We start from the raw sequence: 24,580 nt of genomic DNA on the forward strand, positions 1-24,580 counted from the left end.
GATGCTTCGAATAGGGAATTCGATATAAAAAGACAACTTCAATCAGGAAAAATAGAAAACATTGCAAAATCTAGGGAGTGTAATGCCGTGTACACACATTCGCACATTCCGACAACAAAATCCATGTTTTTTTTTTCCCGACGGATATTAACTCAAACTTGTCTTGCATACACACGGTCACACTAATCTTTTTAGAAATTCTGAGCATCAAGAGCGCGGTGATGTATGATGAGCCGAGAAAATTGACATTCAATAGCCAGTGTGGCTCTTCTGCTTGATTCCGAGCATGCGTAGAACTTTGTGTGTCGGAACTGTGTACACACAATCGGAATTTCCGACAACGGATTTTGTTATCGGAAAATTTGAGATCCAGATCTCAAATTTTGTTTGTCGGACATTCCGACGGAAAATGTCCGATGGAGCCTACTCACGGTCGGAATTTCCAACAACAAGCTCCCGTCGAACATTCCCCGTCAGAAAATCTGACCGTGTGTACGGGGCATAAAACTGAATTAATGACAGAGAGACGATATAGGTGTTTTGGTAAATCGCAGCTTCAAAACTGAACTCCGGGTAAGATCGATATAGCATACTTACACAGGTTCAGCTTGGCAAGTCTGCATATATCATACCTGAGGGGCCGGCGGTGAAGTGGACAAACGTTGTAATAGTTGGCGCTACTACTTTGATAGCTGTGATCTTCTGGGTCCTGTGTGAGAGGGTACCCCACTGCATACTGACCACAGGGGATCGCTCACCCTTCACTGCCGCTATTCATGAAAGACCTTGTCATTTTTGTAGGGGAGGAACGGTAAAGTCATGATTTTCTCCTTGTCCGATCAGAGAACCCCTTGCATTCATTGAAAAAAATATACGGTGGACTTTCAAGGGAACTTATCAGGAGACAAATACCTGTGGTCTTCTTGCTGAAAACATTCTAAAATTGCCAGTTGACTGAAAGTCATATCCAATGGTTTCTCATCAATGACCCATTAAATGTGTGCAGCCAGTCAAGATAAAACTCCTGTTACACTCTACTTGATTTACTAAAGCAGTAGTGGCTGATTACTTAAAGAAGTACAGCCAAAGTTTGTTTGGCTGTATTTCTCCTGTGGTCTGTTCTGCACTCCTGTGACCCATTTTCAGCAGACAGCGGGCTTAAGCTCACTGTTGGCTGATGCTGCAGAGCCGGTCCATGCTGGGGAAAGATCACAACCATATGGTCAAGATCCACCCAGATGCCTGTACTGGCACCCTGTTCAGCCTCTCAGTGAGCTTCTGAGAGCCTGAGCCAGCTGCTCCCCGTCCCTACACAGCCCAGCACTCCAGTGAGCGGGGGGGAAAGCAAAGAGACGGTGACTGACAGTGGAGCAAGCACTGAGAAATGAGTGATCAATGGTCTTTGCCCACTCAGTTCTCAGACATAAGAGAACCAATGAAGCATCCACCTAGGTAAGTATGATTTTTATTTTTTTTTTAAATCAATTTGTAAATAAAGTGAAGAAGCCAAAACTGTGCTCACTTTGAATACCCAATCATGTGCATGGGAAATAAAATTAAAAAAAATTGATTGAACAATTAAGTGAACACAGCTTCGCCTCATATTCCCTTTCAATTGCCCCCACTGATACACTAAGTCGATAATCAGAATATAAGCCAGGTAACCAGCATTTTAAGAAGGGGTCAGAAATGGCAGCACAGGCAATTCTCTGTTGATTCTTTGGGATAAATAACTTCTATATCACAACCTGCAGAATTCACAATTAAACTAACACAGCTAAGTGATTTGTTAGTAAATTGCAATTGCACACTAATATTTAGTGATTCATTTGATTGTGAATTTACGAGAGGCTAACAGATCTGATAAAGGCATTTTTAGGAAGCAGGTGTAAGCATCTATATAAATGTTAGCAGTGCAGATTCATGGCATCTCAGGGTGTTAGCTATGCCAGCCTTGCCTACAGGCCCAATATGTAGCAATAGAGCAAAAATGTTGCAGCACAAATTAAAGATTCATTGGAAGTGCCAGAAGTGAATACACATTAGCAACAATTTGCTGCGGCAAACCCATCACCAGACCTAATAACAGATTTCTTACAACTACAAATACAGCCAATAAATAGCAGTATAAAGACCCAAAATGTTTTATGAAAGGAGAAGCTGCATGTTATTTGTATGTATTTGTATGGTGTATTCACAAGCTCTCTACGCCGCAAAAAAGGTTCAATACTTTAACATTTATTAGCTTTTTACATGTATATTTTCCTACATGTGTTCTATATGATTATTGTATTTTAGAGGAGTGACAGCAGAAACAGGCCCAAGTGCTACATCTAGTCTACTCCCCTCCCTTTTTATCTGATTATAGATCTATGTTTATCCCAAGCATGTGTATATTCACTAACTGTGACTCCCTACCTCTCCGGAAGTCTGCTCCAAGCATCAACTACTGCTTCAGTAAAATAATACTTTACAAGGTTTAGTTCTTAACTTTCCTCCTGCTGGTTTGAGGTCATGCAACCATGTTCTTGCTCTTAGCACCATATTGAAAATACTTCCCTCCTCAACTTCATTCACACCCTTCATTTAAAGCATGGGTGCTCAACCTGAGGCCCTCCAGCTGTTGTGAGCCTTGGGCTTGTACCTGTCAGCCTTCCAATGCCTTATAGGACTTGTAGTTCCTCAACAGCTGGAGGGCCACAGGTTGAGCACCCATTATGTAAAGGTTTCAACCATGTCCTCACTTTTCCTTCTTTCCTCCAGACTGCACATATTAGGTTCCCAAAGTCTCTTCTGATATGTAACCCTCAGACCTTTCACCATTTATGATGCCATAGACTTTCTCTGTTCTTCTTCAGGTACTTCTGCTGGGTTAGAATATATTCTGCAAATAGATTGGAAGCAGAGGGTAGACTATGCAAGGAGTAGTAATCTGGTTGCTAAGATACAATGCATTTTGGGATCATGCATTTCCTCTTTGTTTCTAAATTATTGATTATGTATTGCTATGCTTTAACTGTGGACTTAAAGTGATTGTAAAGTCTGTTTTTTCAATAAAAATAACAAATATGTTATACTTTCCTCCTCTGTGCAGTTGGTTTTGCACAGAGCAACCCAGATCCTCCTCTTCTCTGGTCCCGCTTTGCTGCTTCTGGCCCCTCCCTCCTGTTGAGTGCCCCCACAGCAAGCAGCTTACTATGGGGGCGCTTGAGCCGAGTCACAGCTACCTGTGTCCATTCAGACACTGAGCTGCAGCCTGGCCATGCCCCTCTCTCTCCTGATTGGCTGACTGACTTTAATTGACAGCATTGGTTCCTGCTGCTGTTTCTCAGCCAATTAGAAGGGAGAGTCTTGAACGGCTGAGACATTTGTGGACCTTGCTGGACAGATATGGGGCTCAGGTAAGTATAAGGGGGTGCTGGGACAGCTGCTGCACACAGAAGGCTTTTTATCTTAATGCATAGAATGTTTCTACCCTGGTGCCATCTAGAGTAAGGACAGATGAGTAATGTAGCATTTACTTCCTGGAATCCATCTGCACTTAGCTTAGGGGCAGAAGGGTGTGCTTAGCTGAGAAAGCCCTCCTCCAAATACAAGAATGCCCATGAAGACTCATATATGACATATGACATCAGTTTGACCTAGGCCAGAAATCAGAAAGTAGCTGAAGAAATGTAAAAAAATAGATTAAAACAAGATAAATATATTATACCCGCTATCTATTTACTAAGGCTGGCAGCATAAGGAGTAAAAATAGTTATTGTAGACTGAGAGAGTTTAGTTCCACTTTAAGAAAGAGAGGATCTCCGAACCTGTTCCCATAGTATAGGTTTTCATGATGAACATTATAATGCAATCAGAGGCATCAATACCCTAAAATAGTCCAAGAGCTTCAGCTGCTGCAAAGGAAAATATGTCGGAGATGAGCTCAGTGGTTTTTTCTTTTTTTTTTTTTAGGGACAGATGAGTGGTCATGATCTGCATATAATGAGAGCATCGCATCGCATTGCATCGCATTTTATTAACTCTCAAGGATAATGTTTAGATTGAGGTGATTATCAAAAAAAAAGAAAAAAAAACCTCCAGAGAAGCCGAGCAGAGAATCATTTGATTAACACTTGCTTGGACTATTTCAATTAATTGCATCTTTCAACAGCTTGTTGTAGAAGGGACCAGGAATCCAGCAGATTTGTCTGTAAATCCCCAGAGAGGGACTAAGCAAGAAGTCTGTGCCATTAAATCTGTCAATAAAGGAGGCACACAAAGAACAGAACGGCTGCCCCTGGATGTGTGCTTCTGCTGTCCAAGGTTCTGAAAGCACACAATACTTTATAGGCTTTTGTCCTGTTATTAGGTGATCACAGCATACATTTTTGTGTATAAATATATATATATAGGCTCCAAGCACAGTGGAGCTCATAAATGGCCGTTTTTGGGAGTTTAGGCGTTTTGTTTTTTTTAACAATACCTTAACTCCCCTCAATGTTATCCTATGGGGTTGATTTACCAAAGGCAACTAGACTTTGCACTTTGCCCTCTGCAAGTGCAGTTGCTCCAGAAGTAAGTTAGTAAGAGTAAGTAAATGAGGTAAGACCCCACTTTGCAAAGGATACCCAATCACATGCAAGGAAAATGAAGAAAAAAAAAAAAAACGCATTTTTGCTTGCACATGTTTGGATGATGGCAGTCATCAGAGCTTCTGCTCATTTACTAATCTCTGGAGCAGCTGCACTTGCTGAGGGCAACTGCACTTTGCAAAAGTGCAAAGTTTATTTGCCTTTAGTAAATCAACCCCTATGTGCCCATGTACACATGGACGTTTTTTGATGTTTATCTGCAGTGCAGTTTATGGGCTGTTTTCTGAACGCCATATATATATATATAAATTCACGTGAAACATTGCATATGGAATATTTTGTAACTTTCGTTTGGATTTTTGATAAACCTTAAGTGCAGCGAACCTGGACTTGATTTTTCCCTATATATGGGCTTTTGGATGGCCAGATTGCATTGTACTGAGACATCAATGGATATGCAATATTCACTATATTGTCAAAAGTACTGGGACGTCTGCCTTTACACACATGAACTTTAATGGCATCCAAGTCTTAGTCTGTAGGATTCAATATTGAGTTGGCCCACCCTTTGCAGCTGCAACAGCTTCAACTCTTCTGGGAAGGCTGTCCATAAGGTTTGGAGTGTGTCTATGGGAATGTTTGACTTGGACGGGAAGGCCTGGCTCGCAGTCTCCACTTTAATTCATCTCAAAGGTGTTCTATCGAGTTGGGGTCAGGACTTTGTACAGGCCAGTCAAGTTCTTCTACCCCAAATTCACTCATCTGTGTTTTTATGGACCTTGCTTTGTGCACTGGTGCACAGTCATGTAGGAACAGGAATGGTCCATTCCCAAACTGTTCCCACAAAGTTCGGCGCATGAAATTGTCCAAAATGTCTTGGTATGCTGATGCCTTAAGAGTTCCCTTCATCGGAACTAAAGGGCCAAGCCCAACCCCTAAAAAACAACCACACACCATAATCCCCCCTCCACCAAATGGAGGGGGGATTTGCACAAAGCAAAGTCCATAAAGACATGGATGAGTGAGTTTGGGGTTGAGGATACTTGACTGGCATGCGCAGAGTCCTAACCTCAACCCTAGAACACCTTTGGGGTGAATTAGAGAGGAGACTGCGAGCCAGGCCTTCTTGTCCAACATCATTGCCTGACCTCACAAATGCACTTCTGGAACACACTTGAACTACACCCGGTGCAAAAAAAAAGTGCACACCAAAAAAGTGAAACAAAAAACATGCACAGGGTGTACACATAGTACTCCTCCTAAGAGAAAGGACCCTAGCCCTGATCCCCCAGGGCCTTAGGCTCCAGGCGGGGACTGAGGTACTTCACTGGTCCATCTGACCAAAACCAGATGGACCTGTTCTCTGAGAGGTCTGCCAAAACAGACCAACCCAAGTACTAGGTGGGGCTCCCCCAAAGGGAGACCCCATGAGAGAGGGTGAACCAAGCCAGAAGGCCATGTCTACCCCCTCCAAAGACTTTCAGGGCAGGCCCTAGGACATACACCCCACCAGTCACATGACAATACGTGTACACCAATCAACACAAAACAAAAAAAGTGACAAACACAACAAAACACACAAATAATAATAGGGGGAAGGATAGTGGAGAAGTGCAATAGATGCCACTGTGTGATACAAAGGCCGGCCTTTCGGCCAGGAATAAAAAATTCCTCTGGTCCTAGCCAAAAAAGTTTGATGGTGCAGTGACCTTGGTGCCATACCTCAAAGTGACCCATACAATAAGACTACCGCACCCCTGGACTGCCATTTCAGGGGCACATACACCATGGGCTTCTTTCGGGACCCAGTCTTTGGCCAGTGCAGCCCCATCCCTACAAGATAGTGACCCCTTCCGGTCTTATCGGGGAAACCCTACTACCGGACCCCAATGACGTATGGGCACCCCGGTTTCGGTTCCTGCTGATACTAACCTTCTAGGTTCACATCACACCAGTGGATTTGCATGGCCACATCCCAACCAATGCTCATAGTCGGGATGATAGCACAGCGCCTCCTCTGGACACTGCTAAAAACAGATACTACACTTGACCTTAGCCAAAAGGCCGAGAAGCGCTCAACCATTGGTATATAAAGGGAACATCAGGTGCCCTGCACAGAATGCATGTTTGCCCGTCCTCTGTCTGCCCCTCTCTATCTCCACTGGGGTCATGTTAGAGAGAGGAAGATAAACAGAGGGAGAAGAAAAAGGCTAGAATACTAGTCAATACCAGTTTGCAAAGGTGCAGGCTTAATTCACAGCTAATGTTGGGTAGCCCACACTTGTGGATGATGTTGTGATATGAAAAAAACTATTTGTTTCTTTTTGTACATTTTAGAATAGGGTGCCTTGAGACTGTACATCATTTTAAAAGGTGCCTCAACTGAAAAAAAGGTTGAGAAACACTGGTCTAGATCACTCAATTACAAAATGGTCTGTGCACCATGTGTATACAGTATGGCATATCAATTTTTGACAAAACTGAAAAATTCCTTTAAAGGGCCACTAAACCACTCCAAAGAGGAACACTGTATGCCAGTGGCATAGAAACAGGACTAATAAGGTAGTGTTATGACCAAGCCCCTGTTCCTGGAGACAATACAGGGTCTGCTAAGCCACATTCAACCGTCCTCTCCATCACCATTACCATGTTACATAGTTAATCTGATTGAAAAAAGCCCTTCCAGTTCAACCCACAAAGAAAAAACAAAAACAAAACACACACACAGATCAAAAACCTTCATATACACAATATTATACCCACAGTTCCTTCTGGAACCCCCAAGAGGCAATTGGACATTCCCTGGATCAACTTTACCTATAAATATTAGTATCCAGTTATATTATGTACATTTAATAAAGAATCCAGGCGTTTTTTTCAAAAATATGTAGCTAGGCTGCTTCTCCTGCGATAAAAAAAACAATACTATGCATGATGGATGATGTTATAGTAGATGGAGGTAGGGATAGGTGTACAGGAAAGGTTCGGATGCTTGGATGATAAGATACAGGAGGCAATGAGGTGAGATAATTTCCTGCAGGGGTAGTTATACATGGGTTTGGGTGATAAGTCTGGAACAGCGGACACAGAAATGGAGCTCAAGGATCCTGGCTCAATTCTTGCCCTGGGACCAGGAATTTAACTGATAACTCTGGGGCAATGAGTGCCTCAGACCTATCAGCTATATTCCTGGGCCCAGTGCAAGAATTGAGCCATGGTCCTTGAGCTCCACTTCTGGTTCCATTTCTGGTTCTGGCAGGTTCCTGTCTCAAATCTTGCACTGTGGCTCCAGAGTTCAGGTGATAGGCTTGCAGCAAAGGGTACAGGTGGAGCTGAACTACTGAAACAAAAGTAAAAGTTTTGTCTGCTATGAACTTTTGAAGATGAATTATTCCACAATACCTGTTGTTACAGAGGACAGTGGGGGGGCCTAAATTTAAAGTGTATTTCCAAGTTGTTAAAAATGTGCAAAAATATATGAATGTCTACTTTTTATCAAAATGTGACCATGGCAAAAATGATTGACTTAAATATGCAGCAAACAGACTAAGCAGGATGCACAAATGCACGCCTTCACTTGGCTTATAATAGGACTGCCACGTCAATCCCGCTGCACTTTGCCCATTTACTATGGTAGTGAAGAGGAAGTATACCCCCCCCCCACCCAATCCCAAAATTGTATGCTCAATACCTCAAAAACCAAACATCAGCCCTGAATACTGCCATGTGGGGGGCAGGGAGTGTTCTTGTGGCCACACAAATAGAAAAAGTCACTGTTAGCATAGATATAGGAGCGCTTAAGCACTGATCAGAAAGTTGAAGGCATGCACTCACAGCTTAGTCTGTCAGCTTTGACATATCAATTTTAATTAGTAATTTTTGTCAATGTCACCAGATCCCTTTAAGAGCTTGCTGAGATAAGCTTATTTGGCCTCACAGATTGACAGCCTTAAAATCAATCATACCTGACCCAAAGCCTTGCAGTGAATCAGTCATTATGTAAGCAAGAAGCTTATTTACTTTCTCCACGGGAGCCTGGCCATCTTCTCAGGCTTCACAAACATTACTTTATTTTACAAGGCAAGATTGTTACTTCCATCAACCTGGAGAACCACCATATCTCTGCTTGTTTAGGGAGATCTTCATAACATTTATAACCTTTTCATGGCTAAGCTATAGCTCTCAAGGCTAGTGATAAGCAAATCAGCCCAAGAAAAAAAAAACTCAAATTCAGTAAACTAAATTTGTCAGTAAATTTAGTAAACTGATTTTTTTTAATTTCCAATATATGTATGTTTTTCAGTCTATGCAATTCCCCAGCCTGCAGAGAATCATACAGTTCATAAATCACAATGACGTAGGTTTCTAAATTGCACACTGGCCTGCACAGAAGCCAGACCTACATGCCAATACTAAGCAAAATCACAAAGTGCTGAATCGTCAATTCTCCCAATTTGATTACCCCTGCTCAAAGTCATCTGACCATTCAAGACACACCACTATATTATAGTAGGGGTGCTTTTAGGGGAAATTACAGTGGAAAACGGCCTTCGTATGCAATGACCATATATGACCTACGCCTTTAAAGTGGTCCCTGCATCAGAATCATTTTTATGCAAGGTCCTCTTTAAATTACAAGCTATATATCAAAACTTTTTCTTTGTGAATGGCACCTATTGATTAGATAGGATACATTAAGGTGACCACATTGACACATACTGAATATCTAAAAAGCAGTAAACAGAATATAAAGTTTCACTTTAATGTATATTTCCACATTTGCAGACAAATTTGAAAAAAACTCCTCTATGTTTGTTATGTGTTCCCAGTCACACAGCATATCCTAACACAAATAAACATATACTGTATATATGTCTAACCTTTCTCGCTGTTTATTTGGAACATGTTTATACATAGGCCCCTATAGGACTCTACTGCATAGCTCCCGGATGTCGGATGTCAGCAGAGACATGGCCGCTGACATCCGACCCGGTCCGATCCGCCAAAAGCAGATAGATGGCCCTACGTCCGGATTCGGGTCAGATCTGATGAAAACGGACATGCTGTCCGTTTTCATCTGATCTCTCCATAGAGACCAGCGGCGCTGGACAAGCCCCTCCCTGCTCAGTGAGCAGAGAGGGACCTGTCATCCGCCGGCTCAGCGGAGATCAACGGAGAGATCTCCCGCTGAGCCGGCGGACAGAGGCGGACTCCGTGGAAGCGGAGTCCGCATCCTGTGAAAGGGGCCTTAGAGGGGAAATCTTCCAATGGGGACACTAGTTCTGGTGAGCTTGGAGTCCCCAAGGAATTCCCTTAATTTGCAGGAATTTCCTTTCACTTCCTGTTTGGCTATGGGACAGGAAGTGAAGGGAAGTCTCCGCAATGGGACATAGATGGTGTTAAAAAATATCTGACAGGGGTTATAACAGTCCCATGCTCTATCCAAAATGAAAAAAAAGGAGGAAGTGGGGGGTCGGGTCCAGGCTATGCCCTGTGTGTCTATGTACACACAGAGCACAGCTCAGGAGCCAGCCCTTATGAGTGCCCCTATAGCAAGCGCTTGCTATGGGGGCACTCGGCCGGGGGGATGAGCTAGGAGTCCAAAGATAGACCCGAGAAGAGGAGGATAGGGGTTGCTCTGATTTCCACCTTCCCCCATCTACCAACATTCACGCTCTAATTTATTTGGCCCTGTATTATCATTTTAAAATAATATACTTATTGGTCCATGGAGTCCAGCGCTGTCTTTCTGGCAAGCTAAGACCACCTTGTGCCACTCTGCTTCTGCGCCACCAACTCCTCTTCAGGGAGGCTTCCTTATTTTCACATGTATGCACCAGGTAGAGGCCTGTAACATGTCTGTGCATGTACAGGCTCTTGCATGTACGCCCCCTCCTCAGATGTGTGACATAGTCATCCCAGGAGGTGAATGAGGTGAAGGAGAATGCGGAACAGAATTTTTAACTCCCAACTCTTGGAAAATTGAAAATCCTCTCTTGCAGCGCGGCTGCATACAGACTCCAAGGTTTAACTGCTCATTTAATCCAAGGAGAGTAAAAGCATTTAAAGTTACCCCTTCCGCTATCCTTGCAGATGACGCTCCCCCACAATCCAGTGGTGAACCGTCTCTCGGCATCATCATGTCCAGTGTAGGACTATGGGCTAGTGTTGATGACATCAGGACCTTAGACCACTGGAGCATGGAGGAGAAACCGTTGAGGGGACCGCTCTACCGGCATTATGGAGCGGACAATCGGATAGGTAAATCTTCTTTTCTATGTCCCCTAGACCTAAATGAGCAATAAATCCTTGCAGTGCAGGTACAAGGTCCCCATAGTTAGTTTTTTTTAAAAAGCAAGTAAAAATGAAGCTGTTTTCTTTTAAATATTTTTGTTAAGGTTTTTCTATGTGACTGTGAACCTAAAGCAAATACAAAGTAGGAATTATCCCAATTTGGCTTCAAAGGGGGATTTACACTTTAAAGTTCAAATAAATGAGTTGTCATTACAGCGGTTATCGTTAGATGGTGCTGTTGGCGAACGTCCAGACGCATTCTGCTGGCCCAGCTCTGGGCATTATTTTCAGCTAGATCTTGTAATTTCCCCAGACACATGCATGCTTTGCCAGCAATCCTCCCAGGCAGCAAGCCCTCTCTAGAGCTCGATTTCCTCAGCAATGTGTGATGAGTTATTAGGGCATGCATATCAGCAGGAGAGGAGCTTGCTGTGAATTGCACAGATTGGTAATGAATGCCACTCATTCACTAACAAGCCTAATCACCCACTCCCCCCATCCTCCAAAGTGATTCAGCAATGTGCTAATGTAAATAATTGATGAAAACTTTTTTGATGGAAACAGGACATAGTGCAGGGTGAGTTGTAGTGTAACCTCCCTGCCAGATACTGCTTGGGGACAGGACCTGCATAGTGGTTAGTACTTCTGTCTTGTAGCATTGATTTCTCTGAATAACATCCAGGATGCTATGGGGTTGACGTATTAAAAATGGAGAGTGCAAAATCTGGTATAGATCTGCCATAGATGTGCGTAGCCTATTGCATTAGGGTGCCCACCCCAAAGCTCAAACACAGAGGAACAGGGGCAGTAGCTAGGCAGTGGTGAGTACAAAGAACATGTGAATGAGTCCCTTTTTTTTTTTAAATGTAAAAACTTTTTTTTTTATATTTGTATTTATTTGTTTAAATTTTTTAAGTACCCTTTTGGGAGGCTTAGGTAAAATAGCAGGGTTTGACCCTTGATGACTTACATTTAAGACTGAAAAAGGGACTGAGGACAGGTTGGAGACGCAGATGCTAGAACCAATGCCCATACAGCGCAGCCAGAGGGAGGGAGAGGAGGAGAAGCCGGAAACGCTGCAATGGGGGGAACAAGAGGATTGATATTTGCAAAAGGCAGTACAGCCGGTCCTCCAGCTTGGCAGGTGCCTGGGCCCCATTTTTTGAACAAATAGGACATGGCCCCGGTACAGGAGGGTAGGCTGTACTGCCTTATCATCAGTCAGGGTGTACAGGGTGATTAGGGTGTGCCCTGGCACACCCGGAACACCCCCTGCGCATGCCTATTAGTTCTGCATAGAAACAAATCAGCTTCCAGGTTTTACTGTCAAAGCTTAACCACTTCCCGACCAGCGCACGACGATGTACGTCGACAGAATGGCACTGGCAGGCATATTGGCGTACAGGTACGTCCAATATTCAATGCCGCCCTGCCATCGGGAGCGCGCTCCCGCACTGGTCGGGACCCCCGTGAGTCCGGTCGCGGGACCCGCGGACTCGATCGCCGCGGGCATCCCCGCGATCGTCTCACGGAGCGGCCGAATGGAGGAAATGCTGTGTAAACAACATTTCTCCATTCTGCCTAGCAACTTGTGACGCTGATCTCTGCTCCATGTGATTGGAGCAGAGATCAGTGTTCACTAAATGAAAGCCCAACCCCCCCACAGTTAGTAACACACCCCTAGGAACACTTAACCCCTACACTGCCACCCACTGGTTAACCCTTTCACTGCCAGTGTCATTTACACAGGAATCACTGCATTTATATAGCAGTGATTACTGTATAAATGACAATGGTCCCAAAAATGTGTCAAAAATGTCCGATGGGTCCCCCACAATGTCGCAGTCACAATAAAAATCGCTGATCGCCGCCATTACTAGTAAAAAAATAAAAAATTAAAAATTATTAATAAAAATGCTATAAAACTATCCCTATTTTGTAAACGCTATAACTTTTGCGCAAACCAATCAATAATCGCTTATTGCGATTTTTTTACCAAAAATATGTAGAAGAATACGTATCGGCCTAAACTGAGGGAAAAAAATTTTTTTTATATATTTTTGGGGGATATTTATTATAACAAAAAGTAAAAAAGAATGCGTCGCTCTATTTTTGGTTATAGCGCAAAAAATAAAAACCGCAGGGGTGATCAAATACCACCAAAAGAAAGCTCTATTTGTGGGGAAAAAAAGGACGTCAATTTTGTTTGGGAGCCACGTCGCACGACCGCGCAATTGTCAGTTAAAGCGACGCAGTGCCGAATCGCAAAAAGTGGTCTGGTCTTTGACCAGCAAAATGGTCCGGTCTGCAAGTGGTTAATTAAATAAGCTGATTGGCTACTTTGCACAGCTGCACCGGATTTTGAGTGTTCCAGTGTTAGTAAATCTCGCTCAGTGAGTTTTTAATGCATTTTCTGCAAAGAAGGGTGCAAAATCCACGTAAAATGCATCTTGAGTTGTGTTATGATTTTAGGCAGCACGTTAAAAACTTGCTATAAAATGCATTATGAGTTTTTCTAACACACAGAGGCGAACGAGTCCTTACTATCCCCGTTCGGTTTAGCTTTATGGATAATTCAGCAGGAAGAGTGAGATTTCATGCTGGGATAGGAAATAGGAGGGATTGGGAACTCCAATGAGAAAAACTTATAATATGCCAGAAGGTGATTTAATAGATGATATGAGTTTTAGGTGGAATGGTGGAATGATCCTTGCTAGGACATAATATGTCCCATCCACACACACACACAGTGCAGGGATGACCCTCCTATACCCTTCTAAAACCGAGTGTACACTTCAAACATAACTTAGCTGAACTTTGTCCTTTGTTCTGTGTAAAGATAAACAAACTCCTAACCTTTCCTAATGAAACATTTTCCTATAGTAGCAAAATCCTAATGACTTAATTGCTAATGAAGAGATAAGAAATGTTGTAAAACATGCGACGTACTGTCATTTCCCTCAACTGACGCTAAAGAGAGTGTAGAAGACCGTATGACCCAACCTGTACATAGATAGTGTAGAAGATTGTACAACCCAACCCTTATATAGATAGAGAGTGTAGAAGACCATATGACTCAACCTGTGTATAGATAGAGAGTGTGGAAGTCTGTATGACCCAACCTTTATATAGACAGAGAGTGTAGAACACTGTAGGGCCCAACCTGTATATAGATAGAGTGTAGAATGCTATATAGCCCAACCTGTATATAGCTAGAAAGTGTAGAAGACTGTATGACCCAACCGCCCCTACACAACCACCAGGGACCCCACACAGCCACCAGGGACCTTGCACAACCACCAGGGACCCTACACAACCACCCAGGGACCCCACACAGCCATCAGGGACCCCACACAACCACCAGGGACTCCACACAACCACCAGGGACCCTGCACAACCACCAGGGACCCCACATAGCCACCAGGGACCCCGCACAACCACCAGGGACCCTATACACCCACCAGGAACCCCACACAGCCACCAGGGACCCCGAACAACCACCAGGGACCACACACAGCCACCAGGGACCCCACACAACCATCAGGGACCCTACACAACCACCCAGGACCCTGCACAGTCACCAGGGACCCCACACAACCACCAGGGACCCCGAATAGCCATTTGAGAAGGAAGGGGTGGGACAATTTTAGATGGAGGGGGTGCCTGATTTTAGTCTTGCCTGGGGCAGCACAACAACAAAATGCACCACTGCATACACAAATCTGTACACACAATAGGCTCTGGCCCATTTCTGTACACCAACCTGTATATAGGCAGAGAGTGTCAAACAATGTATGGCCCAACCTGTGTAAAGATAGAGAGTGTAGACCACTGTATGATCCAACCTGTATATAATGTGATAAGGAGGGCCCAAGATCACCAACAAGCTGCATGGAAAAGTATTTATTGGTCTCTCAAAGCAGGAAAACACAAGTAGCTTTCGTCAGCAAAAGCAAAGCAAACAGTCCCGGTACACAGAAAACCATATAACATGACTCACCACCAGTCTCTCAGGCCCACACTAGGGTTTGGGGGATCAACTTGTTTCAGGGTACAAGAAAAGCCACAGGGGGCCAGCAAAACCAGATCCTCTTCTGGTCTTCAGAGCGTCCATCCTTTTCCCAGCTGTGAACCACTCCACTCTACCACACAGATACCTACTGCTTCCTTCCTGCTGCTATTCACGCATGTGGCTCAACCCCTTCAGGACCCTGTAATCAGGGTTTGAAGGTTCTTCTCTCCCAAAACTCTTCAAACCTCTGAAATTCCAGGTCTGTAATGAGGATTTAACAATCCAGAGATTAGCAAAAAAAAGTCCTCTCCTCTCCAACAGGACTACCCTGAAACCCCTCAACTTGCAAAAGTGAGAACCCCTGACCATTCAGCAGCATCCTCAAACCACTACCCCCCTCCCCCCCAAAGGGTGGTTTCGGCTAGGTGGGCCAGTGAGTATCCCTGTCCCTGCCAGGAGCCTTGGGCCCCTGGGGATCAAGGCAAGGGTCCTTTCTCTTTCGGAGGAGGACCAGGTGTACACCCTGTGCACTTTTTCTGTGTTCTCACTTCTTCTTTTTGCACCAGGTGTTAAGTTTTTGCGTGTGTTTCACTACACCACAGAACTAAAAAAAAGTAAAAAATAAAAAATGTAATGTTGTATTAATAAATAGAGCGCTGCAATAATTTGTGTCTTTTATATCTGCCTTTAAGTATTATTTGGAGTTCTGCTTTAGTGAATAGTATAGGAAAAAAACGCAGTGAGTCATAGATGACATTGGAATTGATGCCTTATTGCACACCCACATCTGATGATACAACAACGCTCCATTCTATATATACTTAACCTTTATGCAGGTTTATGTGACACAACTGTTCCATCTACTATGAATGAACAATAAGCCGATTGTCTGGCTGCATTTTATCTCTTCGTACTGCTGCGTGCCCTTATTGTTTTCTGCAGATGCTGATACAGTTATGTTTGAACATCCATGCCCGGCCTTGGGGTACTCAAGAAAATATTGAGTAATCAAAAGTCACTACTGAACTGTGAATAATAATTAGCGAAATGTAGATGTTTGATAGTTTCTAGGGAAATAACAATAATTTTTTTTATATTCTTCCATGCGTTTGTATTGCTAAAGATCTTTGGTTTTTTACCTTAGGTGATCATACAACAACATTTCAACACAGGGTGGAATTAAAGAGGATCTTCAGCCCCTCCCGCCTACATTTTTTTTTTTAACCCCTGCCCCTGGAGACTGTCTCCTGCACAATTCAGATACTCCCCACCCAGAAGATCCAATGTTGTCCCGATGAGATCCTCTTCTGTTTTGCCAGCGCTTAGCTCCGCACTGCCATGTTTTGTTATGACGTCATCGCTATCGGCCCATCCATTAGGGGCGCACGGGCACCGCCCCCCCATATCCATGCATCTGACCCCCCGATCTACATGCATGGATTCCAATGGGGCGGGGGGGGGGGGGGGGGGTTGAAGCACGTGATTAGAGCCAGAGGCTCTAATAGGCTTAAAAAAAGGGTGGGCTTGGGGATCAGAGCACTGCGCTGTGAGCCCACCCAGTTGTGTTACAATAGTGAATGAATTCTCCTCCCGGCCAATCAGGAAATGGGTCATGAGACCCATCACCTGATTAGCTAAAAGGAGATCTGACCGAAATTGGCTGCCAGGAGGAGGAGGGAGGAGATGCCAGGGAACCACCAGCCGCAACTGGGCATAGGCGTCGGCTTTTCTGGTTTCAGCCAGTGGGCTGCTAGATCTCCCCCTTTACTGGACAGAGAGACAATGCCTCCTGGGAAGTGTGACATGCATATCCCAGGAGGCAAAGGGTGCATAGTAGACGTCATTCTCCTAGGCCAATGATGTGCACAGGGGGGCGGCATGAACTCTTTTTAAAAACCAGCACAATTGAAAGTTTTACTAAACCCACAACAGTAAAATCAGTGTGTATATGCAGTAAAGCATGCTTGTTATATTTACTGAGGAACCTAAGGGGTTAATCCTCTGCATTTTATTAAAAAAATCTGTTTGATCTTGTATGCACAGATTCTCCTCTTCTTCCACTGACATCCAAACATGTCCGGATAAGACAGAGCTACCGGAGTCAGGCTGCACATGCTCAGTTTGGTGTGTATTGCTAGAGAGCTTCTTTTTTTTTTTTCTTAGGGGTGTGTATGTGATCAGCACAGGGCCAATTAGCACTCTCCAGATAGAGGGTCAGGGGTCATGCAGCCTCATAGGATAGTCAGGGGAGAATGAAAACTCCTCCTACAAGCTTTAACTAGACACTGGTAGAAATCATAAAACTGCTATATACTGCTGATGAGAATAGATATTTAGCAGTTCATATTTACTAAAACTATTGCATTTCCATGTTCTGTGTACTATGGGAGACCAGATATAGGGAATGCAGGCTCCTGGGTTTAGTAACACTTTAAGGGGGGGTGGGAGTGGAGAGGAGGGAAGGTTGCCTAAAGGGTGAAAATCCGTTTTAAGGGTCCGTGGACACTGACTTAAAAAAACGCCAGTGCTCTTGGCAGAAAAAAACTCTGCAAATTTTGTATTAGCGTTTAGCGACGTTAAACCACTTTAAAGAAAAAAAACTGAAGGGATCTTTTTTTTGCCCATAAACACTGAGCTTAAAATATGCCTTTAAATGACCTAATCTGCATGGACAGTGTCCAACCCTCAGTGTATTTAGTTTAACACACTGAGCACAATAAAAAAAAAATGGGAAAGCATCCTGTTATCTTTGTAGTGCTTCCTTTCTGTGAAATCATTGGTGTTCCTGCCAGTCCCTCTACTTCCCTAATAAAGAAAACAGCACAGCGTGGTCAGTTCTCTCGCTATGCTGGGAACTCAGTGCGCTCTCCTCCAATGATCAGACTTGTTCTGACACGCCCCCCCCCCCCCCCCCCTGCACAGCCATTCACAGAGAAGCTCAGTGTGCTGCTGCTTCTCCTCCCCCAGTTGTTATGCAGCTGAGAATAGAGGATCTGTGATCACTTTTAAAAAAAGGGAAAAAAAGGTATTTATATATTTTTTTCACATCTATACAAAAATGTTTTGCCTTTCATTTCTATTTTAAACTCAATAGGTTGTTTTTCAAGGTGATCATTTACAATCACTTTAAGGGTATAATATGAATTTATTAATTGGTAAGGTGTTGTTCAGATGGTCATATGATTATTATTTATGATTAATTTTCTTTTTCTTTTTCGTTTTTTAAATGTTCCATATATTTAGCTAAGAAAGGTTACCAATTCTTCACGGACATTACAGCAATTACAGCTGTAACAGCATCAAAATAGAATGGTTAAGTACAATGTCGATATCCAATCAGCACCATGTGGGGAAATTCAGACGAAGGAAAGGGAATAAGCAAATGGAATCACGAAGAGAACACAATGGGGAAGGAAAGGAAAAAGAATGAAACACAGAAATTCAACTCCTCTGATAGCTGCACCTTTCTATCTATACAGGAAACAACAATGCCTTAAGTAGTCCACCTGACCCTCGGATGGTTAACATTATCTTCATGGTGTGGAGGACCCAATGTGTAGAAATGTTCATATCTGTCTTTCATCTTTCAATTTATGAACCCATGCCTCAGTTCCTATGGTTCTATGAACCCTAATTAACCATGATTATTATTATTATTAACAAAGGGATTCAGCATTTTATGGTATGTACCAAAAATGGTACAAGGGATCTCTTGTAGGATCTAATAGACGCAAAGGTAGCGTAGAAAGAACAATACATTTTCTGAATGATCTCTGGTAATTTTTGCTTATAGATCAACAATCAGACATTGCGAGCAGATATCCCTAGATAGTGCTCCAGTCTGAGACTTGAAATACATGTTCTTGCTAGATTTACAGTTGGACCTTCAATATACTTAGAGAATGACCTAATTGATTATATCTATGGAACACCGGTCATCGAGAGAGCAGGTCAAAAATTGTATAGATCCTTATAGTTCCCTAATAGATGTCCTCTCCCTATCCATTGACATAAATAGGCAGTGCTGGGACAAAATTATCCAGTGCCCAAGGTGAAGATGTCAAACTGCCCCCCTGGATGGGGCGGAGAGGTAGTACTGAGGGTTAGGCTCTGTGGTGGGACAGGGCTGACAGTGGAAGAGGATTCCCCTGGTTTCTTGCTGATGTTGCTGCCCACCGCTATAGCACTTGGAAGGCAAGGCACACCAGAAACCAGAAACAGAGCCCAGCGCTCCTTCAGTACCAGCACCATCAATCCACCACCAAGCTTTCAAGTGGGTGTGCTTGGTGGTGGATTGATGGTGCTGGTACTGAAGGTGTGCTGGGATCTGTTTCTTGTTCCTGGTTTGCCTTGCCTTCCAGGTGCTATAGTCCTCCACAGCTTACAGTAAGAGGGATCTTCTGTTACACATAAGATACTGGTGATGAGTGTGTTTGTGTAGGGAAGGAGGGTGCTGCTGAGCTGGGGGACATTTAACTTCTACCCTGCTTCTCATTCCAGAAATGTTTTCAGTAGTAGTGGGTAAGTAATAATTATGTGGCAACCCACCCTCCTCCCACATGAGAATGCTGCATCCTTATCCCGACCCTGTAAACAGATGACCAGGCCAATGGACATCCTCTGGAGCCACTTTATCCTGAGGGCAGCTGATCACTTCCTACACATCCAGCCACCAACCATAGTCTATAGTGGACTCTCAAATGCTTTAGATTTACCAAAACCAATTAATTTGAGGTCAAACCTAAACACTTGAAAATTTTATGCAATCAGGCAGGTTCTTGCACTACAGAGTTGAAGGTAAATCTAAAGGATATTGAACAACAAAAGTTGTATAATGGGTATCCAGCTTAAGTCTCCAGATCTAATAGAAGAGTGGAACACCGCTCCAGGTGAGTCTCCACTGTTCCCACTGCACACAGATGGGTGCTGGCCATGTACGTCACAGGAATCCCAATGTGAAGAAAGTCTGGTTGGCTGCACCTCCATGAAATCTTAGCACTTAATCATTTCCAAGGTAAGTCTCCAGGTCTTTCAGGCAACCCAATTGTGCAACTTGGGACTAGAATCCAGAATGGGAATGTGTGCCCAGCCAATTTATACCCACATACTATGGTCAATTTGGAAAGGAGCAAATTCACCTACCAGCAGCAAGTCTTTGGAGTGTAGGAGGGAACTGGAATACTTGGAGGAAACCCATGCAAGCACAGGGAGAACATGCAAACTCCATGCAGATTGTCTCCTGGCGAGATTTAAACCAACAATCCCAGTGCTGCAAACATAATTATTAGAGCATAATATAGCTCTGATAATTCATATGTCATGTTTTTTGGGCATTTCATGATATATAATGCTTTATTTCCATTCATACATTGTACCTTGGGCAGAGCTCACTTTATGCAGTAAGGCATTGCTATATCATATTATTCTTGTGAATAATAAACTTGATGCTTTCAATGTTGTCTTATGTAGCTATATAGTGAGACTTTTGTTTAAGTCAGATTCGGACAGATCCCTATAAGCTTGATTCAGTCATTTAAAATAAGATGAAATTAAAAAATAACTAGTTTTAAAGGCAAAATCCACCTTTGGGACCATGTTTCTGGTAACACCCAAATTTAGGGGGTAACAAAAAACATGGTCACATTACCAAACTCCTCCCCCCGCACCTCCACTCCAGTTACCTGAATTGTGGGGCTATTCTTCTGCAGTGCCCTGTATTTTTTTATTTAGTGCAGATGTGCATGGTTCCCCCTGCAAAGCTGTGTCATACATTCACAGGGATCTGTGAATGGGAAGACTACAGGTCCCATCTGACATTGGGGCATTGCGGCAGAGGGACTCACAAATGAGGTGATGTCACTGGACTTGTGGATTCACTTCTATTCACATAATTCACTTCCTCCAGCCCCATAATAGAAGATTCACTTTTTTTTCGCGTACGGTAATTCACTTCCTCCAGCCCCATAATAGAAGATTCACTTCTATTCACGTAATTCACTTCTTCCAGCCCCATAATAGAAGATTCACTTCTATTCACGTAATTCACTTCCTCCAGCCCCATAATAGAAGATTCACTTTTATTCGTGTAATTCACTTCCTCCAGCCCCATAATAGAAGATGAACTTCTATTCACGTAATTCACTTCCTCCAGCCCCATAATAGAAGATTCACTTCTATTCACGTAAATTCACTTCCTCCAGCCCCATAATAGAAGATTCACTTCTATTCACATAATTCACTTCCTCCAGCCCCATAATAGAAGATTCACTTCTATTCACATAATTCACTTCCTCCAGCCCCATAATAGAAGATTCACTTCTATTCACGTAATTCACTTCCTCTAGCCCCATAATAGAAGATTCACTTCTATTCAGGTAATTCACTTCCTCCAGCCCCATAATAGAAGATTCACTTCTATTCACGTAATTCACTTCCTCCAGCCCCATAATAGAAGATTCACTTTTATTCGCGTAATTCACTTCCTCCAGCCCCATAATAGAAGATGAACTTCTATTCACGTAATTCACTTCCTCCAGCCCCATAATAGAAGATTCACTTCTATTCACGTAAATTCACTTCCTCCAGCCCCATAATAGAAGATTCACTTCTATTCACATAATTCACTTCCTCCAGCCCCATAATAGAAGATTCACTTCTATTCACGTAATTCACTTCCTCTAGCCCCATAATAGAAGATTCACTTCTATTCAGGTAATTCACTTCCTCCAGCCCCATAATAGAAGATTCACTTCTATTCACGTAATTCACATCCACCAGTCCCATAATAGAAGATTCACTTCTATTCACGTAAATTCACTTCCTCCAGCCCCCATAATAGAAGATTCACTTCTATTCACGCAATTCACATCCTCCAGCCCCCATAAAACAAAGCAGCTGTAATGTACCGATCACCGTTGCAATGTTCTGCAGGCTTAAATGCATAATAAATAAATAAAATACATAAATACCCATTTTTATATTATGAATGTAGCTGCATTTATTCAATTTTTGCAAAAGGTGGACTTTGCCTTTAACAGCAATCCAGTGCAACGCCCCTGTCCAATATTTCGTCACACTAGTTGCAGGAAGGAAAGCCTAGGCAACACACGAGGGTTTGTAACTGTGTGGTTTTGGCGAGAGAGGCTAAGAAAACTTCAATATAATCAATAAAAAAAGGTTTTCCTCGTCCTGCATGAAATAAGAGTGACTGGTTTAACTTTCTTCCCTGACAAATGCTAATCAATGGAGGTTTACACGCCGGCCTCACCACAGGCTGGGCACGCCGCTGTCTCCCTGTGTGATAACCGTGCGGTGCAAAGAGCAATGCTGACGTGGAAAGTGCGCCAATCAGATTCAGAGCGGTCTATGCAATAAAAGATCACATCGGTCACTTGAGTATCAGATACATTGTCTTATGAACCCCTAACAAGTGCTGCAGGGGAGAGGAGAGAGCCCTCGCCGCCTCTGGGAGCATATTAATGATGTCTGTGCTGGCCCAGCTACTACATTCCTTCCTACATACCCTTTTATATAGCAGCTGGTGAGGATCAAAGTGCAACACTATAGAATCTCAGTTGAGTGACAGCTCTGGGTCTGCTGGTGCTGCTGGCATCATATCCATGATGGCGGCACCCAGCAACAGTCATGGGCCTTTGGCGTCTACACGATGGAGGCTTATACAGGAACATGGGGAATGCTTAGCTTACATGAAATGCACATATAAACCTATAGGAAGATTGTTGTAAAAGTGAATGATCTGGCAACAGGGTCTCTTTATAGCTAAGTCCACTTTCACACACCAGAGCATAATTTGTCCTGGTTATTTTCCACTGTTATGTCGCGTACACAGGACTGGACTTTCCGGCAGAATAGGAATCATTCCGTCATATAGTCCGATCGTGTGTGGGATAGTCCGATCGTTTTTCTTTAAAAAATTCAGATGGACCTAGAAATAGAACATGTTTCAAATCTGTCCGATGGACTCAATTCCTATCGGGAAAACCGTTCATCTGTATGCTGGTCCAATGGACCAAATACAACGCAATTGGCTACTGGCTATTGGACTTCCTTTTCTAGTCCTGTCTTACGTCATCACGTTCAAAACTAACAGACTTTAGTTCGTTCATTTGTGGGCAAGTCCATTCGTTCGGAAGTCCATCGTAACTCCGTCGAAAGTCCGTTGGGAAGACCTTTTTTGACGGAAAGTCCGGTCATGTGCGCATGGCATTAAATTACCTGTGCACTTGCACATAAATGGACATCCCCAGTAGCACACACGAGTTGCAAATGCACTGCTTTTGTCATTAAAATCTGACCTCATATACACTATAATACCAAAAGTATTGAGATGCCTGCCTTTACATGCAGATGAATTATTTATTTTTATTTTTTTAATAGGTGTTTATTCAAAAAAATTTTTTCCCATGAACACACTTAAGAAAACAATAATCAGAAAACAACAAACAAAATAGAAGGCACCATTGGAAAAGACATAGTCAATAAATATCACAGTGTACAGATTTATAACATAAAAAGGGTTAAACCAAGGATATCCCTTCCAGAACCCACTGACTCCCAAGGAGAATAAAGCCTCATACACACAATGGGATTTTCCGACAGGAATTGTGTGATGACAGGCTGTCGGTGGAAAATCTGACCTGCGTTTACGCTCCATCAGACAATTGTTGTTGGATTTTTCGCAGACAAATGTTGGATAGCAGGTTTTAAAATTTTCCGCGGATTTGTCGGAAGTGGTAGGATTTTCCGGAAGGTTTAGGAGTGTGTCTATGGGAATGTTTGACCATTCTTCCAGAAGCATATTTGTGAGGTCAGACACTAGGCCTGACTCGCAGTCTCCACTCTAATTCATTCCAAAGGTGTTCTATCGGGTTGGGGGTCAGGACTGTGTGCAGGCCAGCCAAGTTCCTCCAATCCAAACTCGCTCATCCATGTCTTTGTGGACCTTGCTTTGTGTACGGGTCCAAATCATTTGGTGGAGGGGGGATAATGGTGTGGGGTTGTTTTTCAGGGGTTGGGCTTGACCCCTTTAGTTCCAGTGAAGGGAACTCTTAAAGCGTCAGCATACCAAGACATTTTGGACAATTTCATGCTCCCAACTTTGTGGGAACAGTTTGGGGATGGCCCCTTCCTGTTCCAACATGACTGTGCACCAGTTCACAAAGCAAGGTCCATAAAGACATGGGTGAGTGAGACATGGATGAAGCATAATAACTTGTTGTGTTATGGTGATGCATTAGGCAAGAATGACATTGCTGGTAATGACTGCAGAAACCTGGAATATGGACGTCGTAAATTTCAGAAGTCTTTGCACGAATCCAAATGCACTTGGTGGGCATGCACTGCCAACCCCATGCCTACCCAGAAGAATTGTATTAGTTACACAATACCAAACAAACCGATTGGTGGGCTAACCAGTCAAAATATATGCCTTATACGGCTCGCTCACACTAGCAGTTGGGGGGGGGGGGGCAATTAAACCTCACGATTGAGTGGCACTTTCACTGCTACAGCCACTACCCCCTTTAGGTGCTAAGGCAGTGCCCAGGAGAGTACCCGTCACATCCCTTAGTAAAAGCAGCACATAGTGCACACATAAACACTGGTTAGGCATGCATTTAACCCTTTGATCGCCCTATATGTTAACCCCTTCCCAGCCAGTGTCATTAGTACAGCGACA

At 43.4% G+C, this 24,580-nt stretch overlaps 1 protein-coding gene and 1 pseudogene across 2 annotated transcripts in view; both read right to left on the minus strand.

Moving 5' to 3' along the window:
- The window catches only part of ONECUT2 (one cut homeobox 2), a 72,788-nt gene that overhangs the window by 36,969 nt on the left and 11,239 nt on the right, over positions 1 to 24,580 (minus strand). The gene's annotated exons all lie outside the window — the stretch shown is intronic.
- On the minus strand, positions 6,531 to 6,653 carry LOC143941773 (U2 spliceosomal RNA; annotated as a pseudogene).

This window comes from Lithobates pipiens, unplaced genomic scaffold (genome assembly GCF_037356315.1).
Source record: "Lithobates pipiens isolate NorthernLeopardFrog02 unplaced genomic scaffold, aLitPip1_a1.2 Scaffold_3, whole genome shotgun sequence".
In the NCBI taxonomy this organism is placed as follows: Eukaryota; Metazoa; Chordata; class Amphibia; order Anura; family Ranidae; genus Lithobates; species Lithobates pipiens.